This window comes from Pteronotus mesoamericanus, unplaced genomic scaffold (assembly GCF_021234165.1).
Source record: "Pteronotus mesoamericanus isolate MK-2021 breed Mesoamerican mustached bat unplaced genomic scaffold, CSHL_Meso_final contig_82, whole genome shotgun sequence".
NCBI lineage: Eukaryota > Metazoa > Chordata > Mammalia > Chiroptera > Mormoopidae > Pteronotus > Pteronotus mesoamericanus.
The window spans coordinates 690,346-710,616 of record NW_026555265.1 but is presented as its reverse complement, the minus strand read 5'-3'; the positions used below and the strand labels follow the sequence as shown (position 1 = coordinate 710,616).

Here is a 20,271-nt window from a genome sequence, read left to right as displayed (position 1 = left end):
AACCAGGCAGAAAGGAGACAGGAGACAGGAATGGTCCTATTAAGAAGGAAAACAGTGCAGAAAATCAAGTTTATAAAAACAATCAGAAAATTACAAGCTGAAAGGAAAATTTAGTTGGGATACTTTTTGAGGTCTTACATTAAGCCTCATGGGTATTTGGGATTATTCTTAGAAAGAAAATGCAAGTTAGAAAAGCTAAAACAACTGTTTGGTTTTTTTTCTTGGTATGCTGCTTAAATACCTAAAGCTTAGGCCTGACATGTCTTCTCAGATAGTCAAAGACTTTTATAGATGTTCTCACATCAGTTCCCACCACAGCCATGTGAGAAAGGCAGTCATCAGATGTGCTACCGAAATCACAAGACTGAAAACTCCCATTTCTTTGAGAAAGGTGGTCACCTATCAGATATTTTCTATTCAGTTCATTCACTGATTCAGTAAATGCTTCATTAATTTCCTAGGGTGCTGGCTCTGTGAAAAGGATGATGCAAAGATGAATAAGACTGTGGAGTCCTTCTCTGGAGGAGCTCACGTTCTATCAGAGGAGAAACGTACAAATAAATGATCACTGTGTATCAGCAGCTCTCTAGGGGAGGTGGGTACACATTTCTGAAGTCCATGGAAGGGGACATTGCTGTCCAGGAAGAACAGGAAAAGGGTATGAGGAAGAGGAAGACCCTGCACAGATGCGCAGGGGTGTGAAAGAAATCACATGCTTATTTGGGAAGAGGGAGAAGTGTCCACAGAGCTGCCAGGAGGTGATAAGGGATGTAAAAAAATAGGGCTAGAAGTAGATTAGAGGATTTTCTTTTCTCCTTTGGGCAACCAAGTATGAGAGGTAAAGAGAAGTGACATGTTAGATTTGAAAGATGATCCTGTTTAAGGGCAGACAATAGATGGATGGAGGAGGGAGAAAAGCTAGTATAGAGAGAATGGAAAGAATCTGAGACATATTTAGAAGACAGAATTGATAGGTTACAGTGGCTGACTGGATGGGACCGTGAAGGAGAGTTTTCCAGTGGAAATGACTGGATGCTGCCACTAATCAAAGCGGAATAGGTGCCAGCTAGGGAGCTGCAGGGAGGAGGGAGCCGGCTACGGTTTCCAGTTTCACATACACTCTATCAGGCCAGGCAGTTTGCAATGGAATAAGGAAGTAGTTCAACTAAAACTGGGACAAAGGACTACATGTTGTTGGAGAGAACAGGAGGGAAAAGTTTCACTTAATTATTATACTCACATCAGGAGAGTTATAAATTTTATGGACTCATTTTATTCTTAGGTTAGTATTATTCTTAAGGGTTATCTTTGTCATTTTCCTTTGTCTCTTTCACAGCCCTCCTGAATCTACCACCAGGCTGCTTACCCTCCCCCACGCCGCACACCCATACACACACGGATAATCTCTTGTCCTTTTCTTATCCCAGCAGCGTTCCTTTCTTCAAAACCCCCATCTTCCAAGAGCCAATTTTTGTTTCTCCCCAAAAAATCAATAATGATTAAGGGATGCAACAACGAACACAGATAACAAACTAATTCTACCACGTAAAGCCACATCCACATTCCCATTAGCTATTTATACCTTGATTTTGTTTCATCCCTTTATTTAAAATTTAAGCCTTCTGAATAGAACACTTTGTTATGTCTAACACCATTAACAATTAGAGCTGTCTAATGTGGGCACCACTGTTCCAAAGGTCTTTCAGAACAGCTACGATTTCCATGAATATCATCAGAGTATATGGGCAGTGACCCTGAGAGCTTTGGCCCCCAGAGAAAATATCTGATTCCACATATTCTGCAAGGGATAGGAAGAAAAGGCGACTGCACAAGTATAAGAAAGAAGTTAGTGCTGTAATGTAACAAACTTCCCGAGCACCAGCTGTATGCTACGTGCTATACGGTGCTTCTTTGAAGCCACACGGGAATGCAAAGGTGTAAAGATGGCATCCTCTTGACCTTTTGGTATGCCTTACATATTTCATAATTTTTTTAAAAGAAGTTCCTGTTCCTTAGAATACAAATGTAACAGGGGAGATAGCCACAAACACAGAGGGAGACAAGCGATGATACATGCTTTTAAAACAGGGACACAGATTAATACATAGATTGTAACAATTGAGGAGGCTTTGCGCTTTTGCGAAACAAGTCTGGTCGTCTGTCTTTACAAGGGAAAGAGGCCCAAAGTCTGAAATTTGGAGAGAAAAATGTCTGCCTTGCTGTGGTGCATCTGGTAAGCCTGAAATAAAAATTTAACTAAAACCGAAAGACACTAAGGCAAGCCCATTGGATCACAGGCTCAAAGCTGCTGCCAGGTCCTCTTTGTGAAACTCTTGGTTATATCTCAGAAGAGGTAGCATTGCTCATCAGCCCTCTAGGTCTCACCATTTCCAATTTCCACCCCGCCTCCCCCATCTGTCCACATACCTCAAACCCCTCTCAGAGTCTCTCAGCATCTCCCATCATAGCCAGCCAGTGTGTGTCCTCTTCTTCACTACCCCCCGCAACACACACAACACACACGCACACGCACACTCGCACCCATGTGCACACATGGCAAGGGGTGACCCCATAGCTTCCAGTGAGTAATTTCACAGGACAAATGGCTGCAGATTCCCTGTAAGGGCAGCCCTTCCAGAAGGAAGGCAGAGGCCAGCCGACCTTTCCAAGTCCCCCGGCATATGGGCAGGCTCTACCCCTGTCTCATCCATGTTGTCACTGACAGGCCTGGGACCAATGCCTGACAGGAATATTAAAGAGCCTCTGGCTCCAATCCACTCCCCAACCCTCATGTCAGGCAGAAAATGTGTTTTTGTGTCTGTTTCGGCCATATGACTTAGATATATTATAAGAATCAGACTGATGATGACTTCTTCCTCCCCAAAAAAAGGCAAAGGAAAAAAAAATCTTTTTAAAGCAGAGTGTTTCTCATGAAGATTTAAGAAGTTAATTGTACATAATTTTTAAAAAAAAAGATTTAAATTTTCTCCATCAAAATAAAAATATGTTTATAACACAACATGAATATTTCCTAGGCTAAAGTACACTGTACACTAAAGCATTTATATACTGCATAATAGCATTTAATACCACTCAACACTTATGACTTCAGTAATTCTGCAGTTTAATGATTTGGAAATAAGCTACCAGGAGTCAGGAGTCCGAGCTGTGCCATAAATTAGTCGTTTCACCTTGGACAAGTCACCTAACCTCTCTGGGCCTCAATTTCCTCATCTGCAAACTGAAGGAATTGAACCAATAGTTTCTAAGGTCTTTTTAATGGTTAAAAAAAAAAAATTCTTTGACTACAAGGAATCAAAACAATCTAGCAATGGGAAAGGATCTCTCAAAACTAATTAGCTCTCCCATTACTGAAAATGCTCACTCCATCAGAGACTGTAAGACTCCTGCTGTGGTAAAGACGATTGAACCAAATGCCCTCTCCTTTGTAACATTCTCTCATTTTACAGATTCGTTCTGGAGACCATAAAACAAGGAGAGAAAGAAATTAATTTAACAGTTAAAGAGGGGGAAGGACAACGCCATCTTCTAGATACAGTAAATGTTTGCTGTTACATTAACAGGGCAATGACAGGTATAGTCAGTCACTGTGTAGCTAATAGGGACTGTTTGTCTTAGGCCAGGTTGCTAGGTGGTGTAAATAACTCTGCAAACACAACACCCAGCAATGAAAAGGTCTAAATGCCTTTAGTCACTCCAAAGTGAACATATAGGGTTTCATCACAGAAAGCCTTCTGATTGCCAGTCAGGAAAACTAAGAGAAGGAGGGAAGAAATCACAATCGGCTGTCATTTGTTTGGGGGCATACAGACTCTTCCTATGTGGCGTGCTCCACCAGCCTATGTTCTTAGGGACATAGAAGAAGAGTGTAAATAACAATAACCATTGTTTAACTTATATATACTGGGTTTCCAAAGTAATTCCATGTATTTTAATCTCGTTTGAGTCTCATAATAGCCATGTGAAGTCACCAAGGAGGTATTATTGACCCTTCTCCAAGGAAAATTGAGGTTTAACATGATTTAGTAACATCCCCTTTCCTCAACAATGGGAAACTGATTAAATCCTTATATCACTTGAAACTCCCTTCAATGCTTTTATCACAAGAGGTCTGACAGGATGTATCTATCCAGGTATAATTTCAGTATATTTGCATATACTCCAGAAACGTCAGAAGAATGTAATAGTGTATGGACTTTCAGGAAATACCTTTTAAAAAAGGAAAACAGCAACAATGATCTTGAATTATAATGGTATTTTGAAAGCTGAATTAGAAATAGATGTTGAATTAGAAATGCCTGTTGCATCTGAGAAATAATAAATGGGACCTAAAAAACTATAACAAACCAAACCCAATTTGAGTGGTAATTCAGCAATGTGATTCTGGATATATATAAAGGCAAAGCTTAGTATACTGAAAGGAAGAGTAAAGTCAGTGTACTGGAAAGAAAGAGAGATCAGTAAATAAAGCACTTGAAATAGGTGATAAATATATCAAGAAATAAAAATTTTTCTACAGAAATTATATTGAAAAAAACTAAATTTAGATTGATCAAGAATTAAGCAAACAAACTAAGTGCTAAATATAGTCATGTTCAAATTAAGGTAGATTTGGTTACAGTAATTATGCAAAAGCTTTAAGCCTTAGAAGAAAAAATGCCAGTATCTGTTAAGACATCAATTGTGCTTATATTTTTTATATAATTTACCTCAGTTAATCTTCATACCTTCATAGAGGTCAATATTACCATTACTTTATAGATGAGAAAGTTGAGGGCCAGAGAGGTTAAACAACTTGTCCAAGTTTATACAGTTGGTAGATGGCTTGTCAGGTCCATTTGATTTCAAACTAGGTCCTTGTAGAAAATTACCTCTTTTTAGAAAAAGTTTATCTAAATTTTGCAGTTATATTTAGTTACTGGAAACATGATAAATTTAAAAAAATACCTTTTCATCTTTCCTAATAATTGCTAGGCTGAAAATTCCACTAGATGTTGTAATGTAACTCACTCATCCAAGTGCCATGAGCTTTAACGTCAGAAGACTTGAGTATGAATCCTAGAGTCCTTACTTAAGCAGCTACATGATCTGGGGTAAGCCTGTGAACTCTTTTAGGTCATAACCCCATATATTAGTCTTTCATTATGAAATATAATTACTGGATGTTATGGTAGGTATCCAAGGGATAGATAGAGACACAAGACATGGCTCTCCATCTTCAGAGTGTATTTTCTTTAAATTAATTTAGTTACATCAAAATCAGCTTCTACATTCTCAATTAACACCATTCTTTCGGTTTTTACCCCAAGCGAGCAGGTATTAGAGACGCGTGCACAGAGGAACATAGGACAAATGAAAAGTTCTAACACTGACACTACAGATCGGAGGACGACTGAAGAATTAATTACTTCAAACCTTGTAGCCAGCTAATTCCACCTTGCATCACATTCTTGTTCTCCTTGGTTAGTGCCCATGATGTAAACATCCCTGGTTTACAGTCTTGAGCCTGTATTTCTCTGTGCATCCCTTCCCTGGCCCCATCTCCTATCATCCCTCCCCTCTAAAACTTTCCCATTGTACCCTTCTGCTTCATCTTCAAAATCTTGGCTGACTGTTCCCTCAGTCTCCTTGAACCAACAGTCACAGTTGACTTTTCTCTCTCTTTTCCTCCATGCTCACCATCATCACATCCAACCAATCACCAAAATCCTGTGGATATTTTCTTGACAGGGAATATAGGCAAAGACTGAAATAGGCAAAAAACATGGCTCAGTATCCTTGCTCTACCATACCGTTCCCACTGTACATGAGGCTTTCCTTGTTTTTGAGGTATTTACAACTCTTGAAAATTGTAGCACACTAGGAATGCAACTTATTCTTGTCCATAGAAATGCAAAGGAATTGTATCCAGTGAAATGGAAATAATTATTAATGCCCTCTGGATATTGACTGGTTTTGCACATCCATTTCAGCATTCTCTATTGCCTACATCTATGTGTGTTCTCTGAATTTTTCTTATAACATTTTACTGGCTCCCTCATTAATTAATGAGTTAAATAAAATCTTTGGCACATAATCATTTTGTGTATATGAATTATTATTTACCCTTAGAAAATATCCTTTGGCATTCTGATTCTCTCTTTAATTTGTGCACTCTCCCCCTCACAATAATCCTTTCTAGCACAGGTCATCACTTTTGCCTCTATTATTTTAACAATATCCCCTATCTCTAGACGCTCCTTCCTATTCCATTCTCTCCATAACCAGAGTGCTTTTCCTAATGTGTAATTCTGAACGCACTGCTCAACTTCATAAAATCAGCTCCTAGAATAAAGTCCAACCCTCTTGGCATGCTTTGCTTCTCCAGCCTCATGTTTGATACAACCCAGCAATTCACCCACCAGACTCTTTTCACTTCTCTGAATTCACTGCTCTCTGTCACTTCTGGAACTGAGCACGTGCAGTCTTCTTTGCGTGCCACATACTCTGTGCACTCTTTCCACCCAACTCTTGCGTGTTTGTTAGGGTTCATGTCTGTTCGCTTCCTGCGGAATGCCTTCCTGACTCCCTCAAGTCTGTGTTAGATGCTCTATTTATGCCCCGCTCTAGCTGCCTGTACTCCTTCACCCTCCTTAACTGGCCCTCCCCTCAGAGCACATACTACTATATTACAACTGTCTTCATCTCCTCTACTAGTCTGTAAATTCTGTGAGGGCAGTGCCATGACTAGGTTGTTCACCACTATATCCAGTGCATACTCCAGCATCCAGCATGTGCTAGTCATTCAAGAACATGTTCTGAAAGCTGAGTTCTCTGCATGGTCCCAGGATAACAATAAACGCTTTCCTCTACAAACCTTTCTCAAGGACCGTGACCCACAGCATCTACCCCACCTCCTCCGTCAACGAAAAAAGCACTGGCTATGCTCAAACAGAATGTACTTCAGTTTCTTTTTGCCGTTATTTATAGAGTCAGAGTAAAATATTCAACTCATCTGCTCTTGAAATTGTGAACAGTTCCACAAAATGGCCATTTCTAGAAAGAGGGTTTCGTTTTACTTTCTCTGGGATGGGGAAAAGGAAATGGGAGTGGGAAAAGCACAAGAAAGGGAAAAGAAGGCCAGAATCCTGAGACCTGGCTACAGTACACGCGGTGGGCTCTAGCCATTGCCCAGGGCCGATCATTCTCTTCTTTCTCTCCTACTGAATTCTTCTCATCCAAAGGATATGATGGCTTTTAGGATAATTGTTGAAAATACCTTTGTAATAAGGCATAGAAGCAGTACATTATAGATTTATGCTATTTTCTTTAAATCCTATAGTATCTAACACTCTTTTTCTCTTTTTATTAACGATTTCTTTAGGCCATGTTTATGACTGATTCTTAACAAACAAAACCTTGACTTCATTATTCAGCCTTAAAAAGGAAGGAGATTTTGACACATAACATGATGAACTTTGAAGACACGATGCTAAATGAAATAAGCTAGTCACAAAGGGACAAATGGTGAATGACTTCACTAATATGAGGCAGCTAAAGTCAAACGCACAGAGACAGAAAGTAGAACATTAACTGGCAGTGACTCGGGGCCGGGGGTGGGGGCAGATGGGGAATGGGGATTTATTTTTCAATGGGTACAGCAGTTCAGTTTGGGAAAATGTAAAAGTTCCAGAGACGGGCGATGGTGATGATCGTACAATGATGCAAATGTACACAATGCCACCAAAGTAAACACTTAAAAATGGTTAAAATTGTAAACTTTATGTTATTTATTTTTTATCACGATAAAAAATTAGGGAAAATCCCGTTTATTCACTTTGAAACTACCATAACTGGCAGCTACTGTTGGAACCATGGCCACACTGGGGTACAGTGCTATTGATGCAATTAGGAGAAAGGAAGAAAAATCTGAATGTAAAGTGATTTAGAAGAAACTTATTAGTTAAAGCTGAAGGCTGTAAACTTTCTCAAGAATAAAATCCTGCTCTGTATTTAGCACCAATGAAGTGTTCTCTCAAGATTGTCTAAAAGAACCCCTATTCTTGCATATCCTTTAAGAAAAATGTTGTCTTCTCTATGAAATCTAACTCAGCTCCCAAGTAGAGAAGCAGCACAGTGGCACAGAACAGAGTTTGGAGCCAGAGTCTCTGAAACTACGTACTGGCTATGCTTTGAGGAGTTTACCCTCTTTGCGCTTTGGTGTCATCTGGAAATTAGGGAAAATAATAGCACCTTCCTCATAGAGTTTTTGTGAGGATTAAGTGTAGAAGTCATTATGAACAGTGTCCAGCACAACAAGAGATGTTATCTATAAGCACAATATAGATGTTAGCTATTATTCTTGTTTCTTTTCAGACTCACATCCAATGCAGTGGTGCTCAGAGTGTGCTCTGGGCACTGCCAGGGATCCCTAGCACCTTTCAGGGGACCCGCGAGGTCAGAACTATTTTTGTAATAAGATGTTGTAGAGAAAAAGGAAAACTCAGTCACTGCTGGTGAGAATGTAAAATGGTACAGTCACTATGGAAGATAGTATGGAGGTTCCTCAAAAAAATAAGATTAGAGTTACCATATGATTCAGCAACGCCAGGAGAGAAAACAGTATGGTGCTTTCCAGAGGGAGTGGGGATGGTTGGAGTAGTAAAGGGTTAAGGGGGACCAAATATTTGATGACAGATGATTTGACTTTAAATGGTGAGCATGCAATGCAAAATACAGATCATGTATCATAGAAGTGTACACTTGAAACCTATGTGACCTTATTAACCGTGTCACCCCAATAAATTTAATTTAAAAATCCTCTTAGAAAATAAAGGCAGAGTCACCATGTCCAGCCACATGGTGCCAATAAGAAGTCAATGAAGCAGCCGAAGGAGACAGACATGGAAGAGAGGCATTCACGCAGAAGTGAAAAAACTTGAGGAGCTAAAAGCAAAGGCCGCAGGGAAAGGTGGAATTAAGAAATCTGGAAAAAGGGAGCTGTCCCTCGTGCCTGGGGCAGCAGTGACCCTTAATTCCATTCCTGTTGTAACACCTGGATTCCCTGACATAACATCTCTTGCCACCTATAGCTATAATGAAGTGTTGTCTTGAAGCTTGTTGTGCATTTCAGAATAAACTTTTGTAAAAATATTAATAATCATCATGCAGTGGCCCATCTCCTTAGTTCTTCTCACTCTGCCATTGCAACCTTCGCTGTGAGGTCAGAGTAAACCCAGCCCAGAGTCCTGTCTTCGTTCTGTCCTGAATTCTGCATTGCCTGGAATTAAACCAACTAATTTGAAAAAAAAAAAAAAGACATCATTTTCTTTTTTATTTACACTGTCTCACAAGTATACAGTGGAATTTCCCAGTGGTTACTGTATGCCACTTGATATCACAATAGATTGAAAGCAGAAGCAGAGATGAGAATCTAGCTATCATCTAATTTATTATGTCGGACACTAAAGATATTTGCAGAAATTTTTTTCCCTAATGTTTGGTCCCTCACAAAAAGTTGGAGGTTTAAGGACTACAGTTATTTTTCATTAAAAAAGTACTTAATGTGCAAAAATTTCATTAAAAGATAAGTAGTATTTAATTTTTTCTTCAGTTTTAATTTTGACTATGGTAAATATAGAAGATACAACTCATAAACAAAAGCCCTTGGAGTGAGCCTTCAATAACTTTTTTGGTCCTAAGACCAAAAAGTTTGAGAACCACACTTCTATTATAATACAGTGTATGTAGGCATCAATCTCTCCAAGTTGACTGGGAATGTTTGTGGATAGGAAAACTATTTTTCTTTTCTTTTTTTCTTTAAAGATTTTATTTATTTATTTTCAGAGAGGACATTTTTTTCATTTCTCTTTAGAGAGATAGGAAGAGAGAGAGAAACACATTTATGTGAGAGACAAGCATTGATCGATTGCCTCCCATCTGTGCTCAAGCTGGGGACTGGATCCTCAGCCTAAGTACACACCCTGATCCGGAATCAAACCTGCCACCTATCGGTTGGGGGACCACGCTCCTGAGCCACACGGGCCAGGGCTGGGATAGTCATAATTCTGACAGAGCCTACTTATTGAAATAGTTCTTGGAGTGGCTTGTGCCAATCCTTCAGATTCTTGCTACTTGCAAAGTGTGGTCCGGGGACCAGTAGCATCTTTACCACCTGGGAGTGAATTAGAAGCTGACAAAATTACCCCAGCCTAAGTGAATCAGAATCTGGTTTTTAACAAAATCCTCAAGTCATTCCTATGCACAGAAAATGTCTGAGAAGCTCTGCTATAAACCAAGCACACTCGAACTTTCATATGCGTCGGTGTCACCTAGCCAGCTTGTTAAAACAGATGTCTGGGCCCTACACTGAGAATTTCTGAGGTGGGACCTGAGAATTTGCATTTCTAACAAGTTTCCAGGTGAGGCTAATGCTCCTGGTCCTGGGACCACACTTTGAGAACCGCTGCTTAAGCTGGTCCGTGGGTAAGTCAGTCTCTTGCAGAATTGTTTTTAAACTGCTAATGCATCTTTTTTTTTTTTTTTGGTAGATGGGAGAGAAAAAAAAAATCCAGTTATAGCTCATCAAAAGAACTCCTCACTGAATATGGCAAGGTTTTGTGGAGGCGGGTTAGCTAACCAGAATTGTTGGACCTAGTCATGGCTGGCAGAGAGAGGCCAATATGGATGGGTCAGCTGAGAAACAAAAATTTTTTTTTCTTTTGCTATTTAGGAACACTCCATAAAATAAGCTATCATTAAGGTATCTGAAAAAATTTTTATGGAGTAGTTTTTCATAAATGTGTTATGTTTTATGAATTATATGGGAAAAAAAGAGAATTAGAAGAATTGGTTTGGTAGGAAAACGTCAAAGAAACTTTTTTTTTTTTAATTTTTCAGTTTCCTGTGATAATATACAGCAATGAAAGCATAAGTCTCAAAACAAGGTCCCAAAGCTTAGTTTCCTGTCCTTTGGCAAATTCCTGGCTGCGACCACCCAGGAATAAACCGAGATTTCTCCTAGAAGGTGGAAGCCTCAAGACTGAGTTTCCTCACCGTGAACCTTCAAGTCCAGAACACAAATCAATTCCAATGCATAACTATTTTCTCAAGTAAAGACATTTCTAAGTACAAATCATATGCATTTTAGGTAAAGCACATTACGGTTCATACTGAAAATGAACTTGGCAAACAATTTTCATAATAATAAGACATTTTCTTTTGCAGTGACCTGCTTTTCCTTACCTTAAGGGCCCTTTTGCCCTGCATTAATAATGAGCCTCTCTTGGTCATTTCTCTTTATTTTCCAGACTTGATCCAAAGCTTTTAGAATCTGGTTGGTGAGCTGGTTTTTGTTTTTACAACTATGCCCTGGCCTTTCAAATAGCAGGAAAAAGAGAAAAGCCTATTTATAAAACAAGTTGAGGCAGAGGTAGTTCGCCATTAACAAAAGCCAGTATCAACGGTATACAATTCAGTTAAAGAAATCCTTATCAATGTAGATAACCTTTTATCAAAGGAGAGCAGGTAAAGGGGAGTGAGTGCTGTTTCAATGTGTTATGGCAGAGGCCCTGACTGGAAAAAAGATCATTACAGAAAACATAAAGGGTTATGTGATTGTTCTTCTTTCTCAAAAAAATCTCCTCTGGTCTCCAAGTATCTGAGAATATTTAAGGAGGAGATAAGGGCCTAGCTTTGATAATTAATACAAGCAGCAAATGTTCAGTTATTTTTGATTAGAGAAACAGATGGAAGGAATTCTGTTCAAAAATTGCCAGAAATAGGAGGGGGAGGCTGAGAGGAAAGGCGGGAGAACCTGGCAAAACAGTACAATTGCTTTTCAGATTGGCTCTTGACCCTAGCAGCTGCAATATCGGGTGGGTATTTCCCAGGAGTTTCTATGCTTAGCAAAGGTTTTTAATGAGTTTATAATTTAGATCTAGAAAGTAGTGGCTAGAGCTATCCAAAGGTATGTTGCATCTGTTTCTTTTTAGTGTACATATGCATTTGAATTTATTATATGAGAGGAAACAATTGGATAGTAATTAGTGAAATGTTTAATCTCACTTTCATCAGAAGATTATTTTTCCTGGAAAAAGCAATCCTGGCTTTGCGTTTTGGTGGGCTTGACCTCAATTATCCACGCCTGCAGATCGCCTAAGTGTCCCATAGAAGGCAGGCGGGCCAGCTACTAGAAATGCAGGCACGGTGCCTCGGGGTAATAAGAAGCCTCAGTGGGCTCGTTTTGCAAATTGAGCCTTCTTTTGTTATAGCAACTGTGACAACCCTCCGTAGGACTCTGAAAGAGTCTTTTCCAGTCTGGGTCCCAGATCCACTTTCTTTGGCTGAAGGTGCAAACGGCTGCCCTGACTGCCACCTGCCTGAGCCCAGGAGCCATCAGCTCAGCACCCTCCTTTTTTTTTTTTCCCATCACCTTTCTCCAAAGCTTTGTCTTTGACTATTTCCTAAGCTTTTCGCCCTCAGAATCTGGAATTTCACTCACATATCCTCTCAGTACTGTTCTGTTCTACTATTCCCACCAGCCCAAGAATTCACAATACAAATACACACATTGAAAATCACTGTCTGTCAGTGGGAAGTCCTGCATTATTTCTCCTTAAAATTTTTAAACAGTTAAAATTGCACAGTTACTACATATTCTCTTAGGATTGCCCTGCAATACATGACTGCATTTTGCAAGATGTTTTCACCCCATGCTACATATGTAAGTATTAATACTAAATGGAACGACTATATGAAATTATTGTAGTGTTACGACTAGCATTAGGCCTCTCTGCTTGCCTATTTATACAAATAAAAAAGGATATAAGGAAAATTCTAGACTGATGGACACAAAAATTAAAAAAATTTCTGTTTTGTAATATTTTTAATTTATATTTTTTCTTTTATAAAATCTGTAAACTCAAAACAACAATCCATCAACCAACTTGTTATCTGGAATTCTGAAAAGAATAATTTTCAAAAGCTAGCCACTTTCACGGACAATAACGAAATCTTATTTTTTTCAAAGACTGGTTACACACATTCATGGATTTAATGGGTCTTCATTTTCTCATTTACTGCAGCCTTTCATCCTTCATTGTGCTTCAGCCTGAGCTGGAGAAGGATATGGTCGTGAGAAACGGAAAGAGCCAATATGATGAATTTTGTTTCTTTTTTTATAGCACCAATAAAGGTCATTTTTTATTGGTTCTATTAAGGAAGAGGCTACAACATACAACCAAACTGAAGTTATCAGATAGATTATCTGTTCCCACATCACATATGAGCCCAGACTCCCAAATCACTCATCTAATGAAAAGGTCTCTCTCTTGACTGCAAAGAACAATGGCCAAGACAGATGACATTTATAGTGGGCATGTCTAAGGATGGCAAGGTCAGACCTCATCAGGACTCGATTTCCTGCTTAGGAGGAAGTCCCTGGGCAAATCTGAAAGTGATTTAACCTTTTTATGTCTCACCCAGATATCTCCTGACACTTCTGACACTTTCTCCGCCTCCTCAACTACAGCCGCATCCCACGGGGCTTGAACTTCTCTACAAAGATACTATGGAAGAATCTGGAGCAAAAATAGATTTTACCCTAATTGACTTAGAGATTGTCACTTGTCTGTTGATCTTGGTAATAACCAGATTCTAAGAATCCTGCCATGTCGGAGTTAGAAAGGACATTTGAGATCACTAACAACAGTTTTTTCAGCCCTGGCTGGTGTGGCTTGGTAGATTGAGTGCCAGCCTGTGAACTGAAGGGTCACCGGTTGGATTACCTGGCAGGACCCACGCCTGGGTTGTGGGCCAGGTGCCTAGCTGGGGGCATTCACGAGGCAGCCAACTGATGTTTCTCTCCTTCTTTCTCCCTCCCTTCCCCTCTCTCTAAAAAAAATAAATAGTATCTTTAAAGAACAATTTTTTTTTTCAGCTAATATGTTAAAACCAAAGCTGAGGAAAAATGTTTTAAAAAGTTGAGAAAATTGTGTTGTGACTTGAGACTTTTACATAGACCCTTATAGTCGTAGGCCAATTCTTTTCTCTTTGCATCATTATGCCTTAGAGCAAGTAAACAGAGATGCGTAGATAAGAAGAAAAGACAGGTAAACGTTTGCACAATAGAACTTCATTATTAAACACTTTGTTATATTTTTACCCTTTATTAAAGGTGATACATGTGAATCTCCTGCTAAAACGTAAAACATAAGTGTCTTCTATATTGCTTATACTGGTGGTTCTCTGCCCAACTGATCTGGGAACTAGACAAATGCTCCTCATTTAACCATCACTCACTATGCAGTGATTCTCTCAGTGGTGACTTTATGCAGGACACCCCCATAGGCACACACATATCCACACACACACTTAGAAAAATCTATCCTAGAGGGCAGCAAGTAGAGTTTCATGTCTCCCAAGCACTACCCCTGCCCCGGCCTCCGCCCAGTGGAAAACTTGCTAATTTAAAACAATGGCACCACACAATAAACAAATGATTATGAGTATCTACTCTGCCAGGCATGGGGTAGAAAGTGGATACTCGATATATCCAAAATGCCTGCCTGACTTGGTCAACCAACCAGCCCCTCGCTTAGATGGTTCCTTATCTACCTGAGGAATCTATATCTGCACAAAAACTGTACACAATGAAAACATCCCTTTTTGACTTTACCCCATCCCTAGTACTCTCTATTCCTCTCCCACTTTTCTTTTTCTCCTTAACATTTATCACTGTCTAAACACAATTTACTTATTCATTTTTTGTCTTCCCCAGTAAAATTAGCCTAAGAGGGCAAGAATTTTTGTCTGTTTATACCACTGCTGTCTACCCAGTACCTAAGAGCACATAGTAAATGCTCAATAAACATTTGTTGATTAAATAAATGCCAACAGTTTTATACCTGCAAATTCTGTTTGATATATCCTCTTTTCCATTATGGTTTCCAAACCATTCCCTTCAGTCATTCTTGCATGCCTGCTGTATTGGCCCTCCATCCTCTTAGAATTTTTCCTGCCAGCTGCTAGGCAGAGTATAGCTAGACTTGGATCTGTGATTAGGTGTCACATAAAATCTTCTTTTACCCTGACTCTCTTCCATTTTACCTAGGTGCCAATACTTATCCCTATGTTACCCCCACCATCAAACTTTTCTCACTTTGTCCAGTCCAGTGCATTGCTAGAGAAGATCAAAGATTCATGCTGGATTGGACCAATAACAATTCCTGGTAGAACTCAATGCTCAAAATCCATGGTAAACAGAAGAAAAAGAACCCCCGGGGTTAGGAATTAGAGCTGAATTTCAAAATTGGGCATGATGTACACTACCTGGTATCTTTGGCTGAGTCAGGCCCTTTATGAACCTGTTTTTTCATCTGTGAAATGGGGGTAATAGTACCTACTTTCATATTCATGATTATATTTTAAATGAAATAATGTACATGAAAGCTCTTAGCAGATTTATAGGCATATAGAATGTGCTTAATAAATGCTTGGTCCTTCTCTTCCTTTAATTTAATACATTTCACTAACCTCCAGTGAGGCCCTCGCTCTTTGAAAATGACTAACACCTGCTTAGTGAGAAAATCCATGTTTTCTTGTGTAAATCTTAATTCTCCTCTTCTCTCATGTCCATATCAGAATTGTAGGTCTTCACTCATCCTCTCTCTTCTTTTCTAAGACTAACCCTTTTTCCATGGCAATAGTTTTTTTAACCCTGGCTGCACATTAAAATCAATCGGGGAGCCTTAAAAAATGAAGACGTCTGGGCCCATCAAAGACCAGTTAAATACAAATCTCTGGAGGTGAGAACACAGCATCAGTATTTTTTTACAATCGTTGGTAGCATGACAAGACAATTGAATTGGCGGGGAAGGGAAAGAACAATCTTTTCAACAAATATTGCTGGAACTGGATGAATATACTCCTTCAATGAAACTGAACCCATGAATAAAAAAGAACTCAAAATGGATCATAGACTTAAATGTAAGAGCTAAAGCTATAAAACTCTTAGAAAGAAAAACAGGAGTGAATCTTTGTAACCTTGGCTTAGGCAAAGCCTTCTAGATACGACACAAAAAGCACAAGTAACAAAAGCACAAGATAAATTGAACTTTATCAAAATTAAAAATTCTGTGCTGTAAACACTATCAAGAAAGTGAAAAGACAACATACAGACTACAATAAAATATTTGCAAGGCATGTATTTGGTAAAGAACTTATATCCAGAATATATAAGGCACACTTCATCTCAATAATAAAAAGATAAATAACCTGATTTTTTACATGGGCAAAAGATGCGAATAGACATTTCTCCCAAGAAGAAATACAGATGGCCAATAAACACATGAAAAGATGCTCAATATCATTAGCCATTAGGGAAATGTAAACAAAACCACAGGAGTCACCGCTTCAAACTCACTAAGAAGGCTCCAATCAAAATAATAATAATGTGTTGATGAGGATGTGGAGAGATGGAAACCCGCATCACTAGTGGGAGTGTAAAATGGTACAGCTGGTTATGGAAAAGAGTTTGCATTTCCTGAAAATGTGAAAGTTATCATATGACCCAGCAATTCTACTTTTAGGTACATAACCAAGAGAAATAAAAACATATTTTCACAAAAAAACTTGTTCACAAATTTTCATAGCAGCTCTCCATAACAGCCAAAAAGTGAAAACAATTCAAATGTCCATCACTTGAATGGATAAATAAACTGTGGTATAAATATACCATTGTACAAGGGAGTATGATTCAGTAATAGAAAGGTATGAAGCACTGATATATTCCACAACATGGATGAACTTTGAAAAGCTCATACTAAGTGAAGAAAGTCACACAAAAAAAGTATCTTACAAGATTTCATTGATAAGAAATGGATCAGAATAGGCAAATCTATGTGTCAAGAAAGCAGATTACTGGTTGCCTAGAGCTGGGGGTGCTGAGGGGAAATGAGTGACTGCTAATGGGCATGGGGTTTCCTTCTGCAATGATGAAAACGTTCTAAAATTGATTGTAGTGAGGGCTGAACAACTCTGAACATACTAAAAACCACTAAAGAGGGGGGGGAGGGAGGGAATCAGGGAGGGAGGAAGAGAAAGAGAGAGAGATAGATTGGTTGCCTTTTCATACACATCTCCCAGGTAATTCTAATCTTAAAGTCTATTTACAGAGACCAGCTTCTAAACCACAACACTGTTATCTTGTGTGGTAATTTACCCTCTAGAGTCCTCAGGGGTAAAGATGGCATCTTATCTAAATCTTTCTCTCTCCCATATCCTTAAGGAATAATACCCTTAAGGAATAATACCCGACACAGGGCAGAAATGTGTTGTCTTTAAATTTTTTTTAAGTAAAAGAGTGTTCTTAGGGGAATGTTGTTTATTTTCATTAAAATTTCAAGAGTCAGGCTGCCATCTGGCAGAATTGATCATATTGTCTATCTCAATTCATTTGAACCCTCCAAGTAATTATTTCAGCTGTAGCACAGAGAGAGAGAGGGTGTAGACAGTGCAAACCAAACTGACCGGTTCTGCCATCCAAAGTATGGTTGTTTTGTCATCTACCAGTGGATGTGGCCTCTGGCCCTTAGGAACCATTCTTTTGACAGTTCCCCAGGACATGGCTCTGGTTTGACTGACTTTGTTTACTAAATAAATTAATTCCTACTTCTGGAGCAGCTTCAATTTTTAAACAGAAAGCCATCTATTGACGGTCACTGATACACAGGATTTTATTGTTTGATATTAAACAATTAAGAGTTATTGTTTTTTTCCCTACAAGTACACTATACATGAAAATAAATATCATCTAGAATACAGCCACTAGGAATGGAGAGAGAAGGAGATTCTATAGCCACTCTCGGTCTTAAAGGGAAAGTTTTACTTTACTAAATCCATAATGCAGACTGTATTACTTGCATGAAAATAAAGCTCTATCTTGGCAAAATGTACGTAAAAAAAACAGTGTAATCAACAGTGATCTAGTAGATTTCAATAACTTAAAATAACTTTGAAATTGCTACTTTCAACAAAGCCTCTGAAGGTACACACAAAAATATATTTAAGTAAATCTAGATGCTCACAAATATAGGGGACTATGTCATTTGTTTAACCCAGCACATAAAAAATAGCAAAATATGAAACCATAGTTGTCTGAAATAGAACGAAGATCTGGTTCAGAATCAGGCAGTTTTCCTTTCTATAACACTAGTGAGTTTAAATGGACTCAGAAAAAAAAAAAAAATGAGTGAGGGAAATGCCAAGATGAGAAACAAAAGAGAATTCTAAATCCTCAGGTAATTTTGAAATGAAATGACTTTACAGTTGGAAAATTCATTAATAAGGTATCAGTAGAGCCATAATTTAGAAGCCTTGTTTCATGAGAAAAGATTAGAAATATGAAATTCTCAAAACTAAGTACTGATTATACAAGGTAAACATGACAAGGCTAGATGATAAGAAATAACAGACATTTTGCTCCCCCGACTCTTACTAGAAAGGACAACGAGATACATGCCACAGACTAGAACACAAATTGCTCAAAGTGAGGCAGTCGGAAAATGCTATTAGACTACTTGGGTGGAGGAGCTGCCCAGAGGCAGAATATGTCACGATGTCACATCTCCTTTTTTCACTATCACAATTTCCACCAGAATAAACCAGAGCTTTGGAAAACAAATTCAATCACAAACACCAACTTTTTGTTAAAACTCCAAGCAAACTATTAAACTAACAACACACTGAACACATCAGAACTTTTCCATGTTTCCCAAACACTGTGGAATAAACTATTTTCATTATCTTAGAAAAATAGTCATGTGCTTTTCTAGATAATTATGGAATGTATTAAGAAACCACGTCTTAGTTTTCATTAGGGGATATTAAAAAGTCAGAACTGAAGGATAATATCCCTTTTGCCTCTGGTGTAGGCTTTCAGGTTTTTGGAAATATAAATAAAATGTACAGAATGACATAAATAGCTGCAAATATATAAACGACACCACTTCAGCTGCCATAACAAAAGCTTGAGGGGGAAATGGTTGGACAAGTATTCCTTCACCCCAAATAGCAATTCCAAGATATTGGTTGTCGCACAATTATGAAACAAAAGCAAGGTGAAGGGTGAGAAACAACAGAAAGGACAGCAGGAAGGAAGGCAAGTGCTCAGCAGGATAGATCCTGCTCCTTCTGGCTGGCGGGGCTTTTCCCAGTACCTTTCTGGTATCAGTTCCGGGATTTTCCTCCAAGACAATCCGCATCATCTCTCAGAGAAATGAAACTCCCTTCAAGGAAAGCCAAGCCGGCACCCAGAGGTAACGTGCAAAACCGTAAAAGAAAAATGTCCACGTCTAGCAGGCAGACAAGCAAAGAAAAACCAGCTGTCAGTTCCAGAGGCTCCTAGCTGTAACGGGGTTTCAGGTTTCTCTCTGCCTCTGTCTGTCCGTCCGTCTGTCTCTCACCTTGTCTCCCTCAATAATATCAGCTTTCTAATCACCTCCAATCACAAATACATACTCCATCTGTCCTTGTGAAATACATGCTGAGGGAACAGAAAAATAGAGTGCGATACTCACAACAATGAAGAATTCCTACACATGCCGTTCCATTTTCTTGCTTTAAAAAGATGAAAGGTTAATTTAAAAAGCCTTGCAGAATTAGAAAAATAAGGGGGAGGGGGATTCCACCTACACAATCCAACAGCCCACCGCAAAGGAGCCCGAAGGCTTGCTGACGTCACAGATTCATGAATGGATGTAAATTGGGCTGGTTTAGGATTCCGCACAGACTTCGCTGTGGTGTGTGCCATGAAAAAGAAAGGGCGGGTCCAGAGCAATCCCAGCCAATAGGCTTCAGGCAGGCATGGCCTGCCTCCTTTTAGAAGGAATCTGGTCACAGAATAAACAGAGCCCGCCAATCAGGTGTCTGCCACGGCCTCAAGACAGACTGGCTGGCAGCTTGAGGACGAGGGTGGGTGAGGTGGGGGGTGGGGGTGGGGGTGGGGGTGGGGTGTGTGTGTGTGTGTGTGTGTGTGTGTGTGTGCGCGCGCGGCGCGCGCGCTCTGATAGTCGGGTGTGTGTTTCAAGCTGTGATAGTCACGAACACATTATTATTGCTATTGAATGAGGGGATCAAAACAGAATTTCAGTGGACTCAATGCTGCCAAAAATGCATATAAATGACAAGCTTTTACCCGTTAGAGGTATTTTCTTGAACGCTTTTCTTGTTGTTCAGCAATGTGCGTGATCCAATGTGATTTAAAAAAAAATA

General features: G+C 39.2%; 1 protein-coding gene across 3 annotated transcripts in view; it reads right to left on the bottom strand.

Moving 5' to 3' along the window:
* MAP3K13 (mitogen-activated protein kinase kinase kinase 13) overlaps positions 1-19,804 on the bottom strand; it is an 84,557-nt gene extending 64,753 nt beyond the window's left edge. For all 3 annotated transcript variants that reach the window (XM_054585069.1, XM_054585068.1, XM_054585070.1), the window contains exon 1: positions 19,578-19,804. The gene's annotated coding sequence lies outside the window, so the exon portion shown is untranslated. The remainder of the gene's footprint in view (positions 1-19,577) is intronic.
* Between the last annotated feature and the right edge of the window lie 467 nt (positions 19,805-20,271).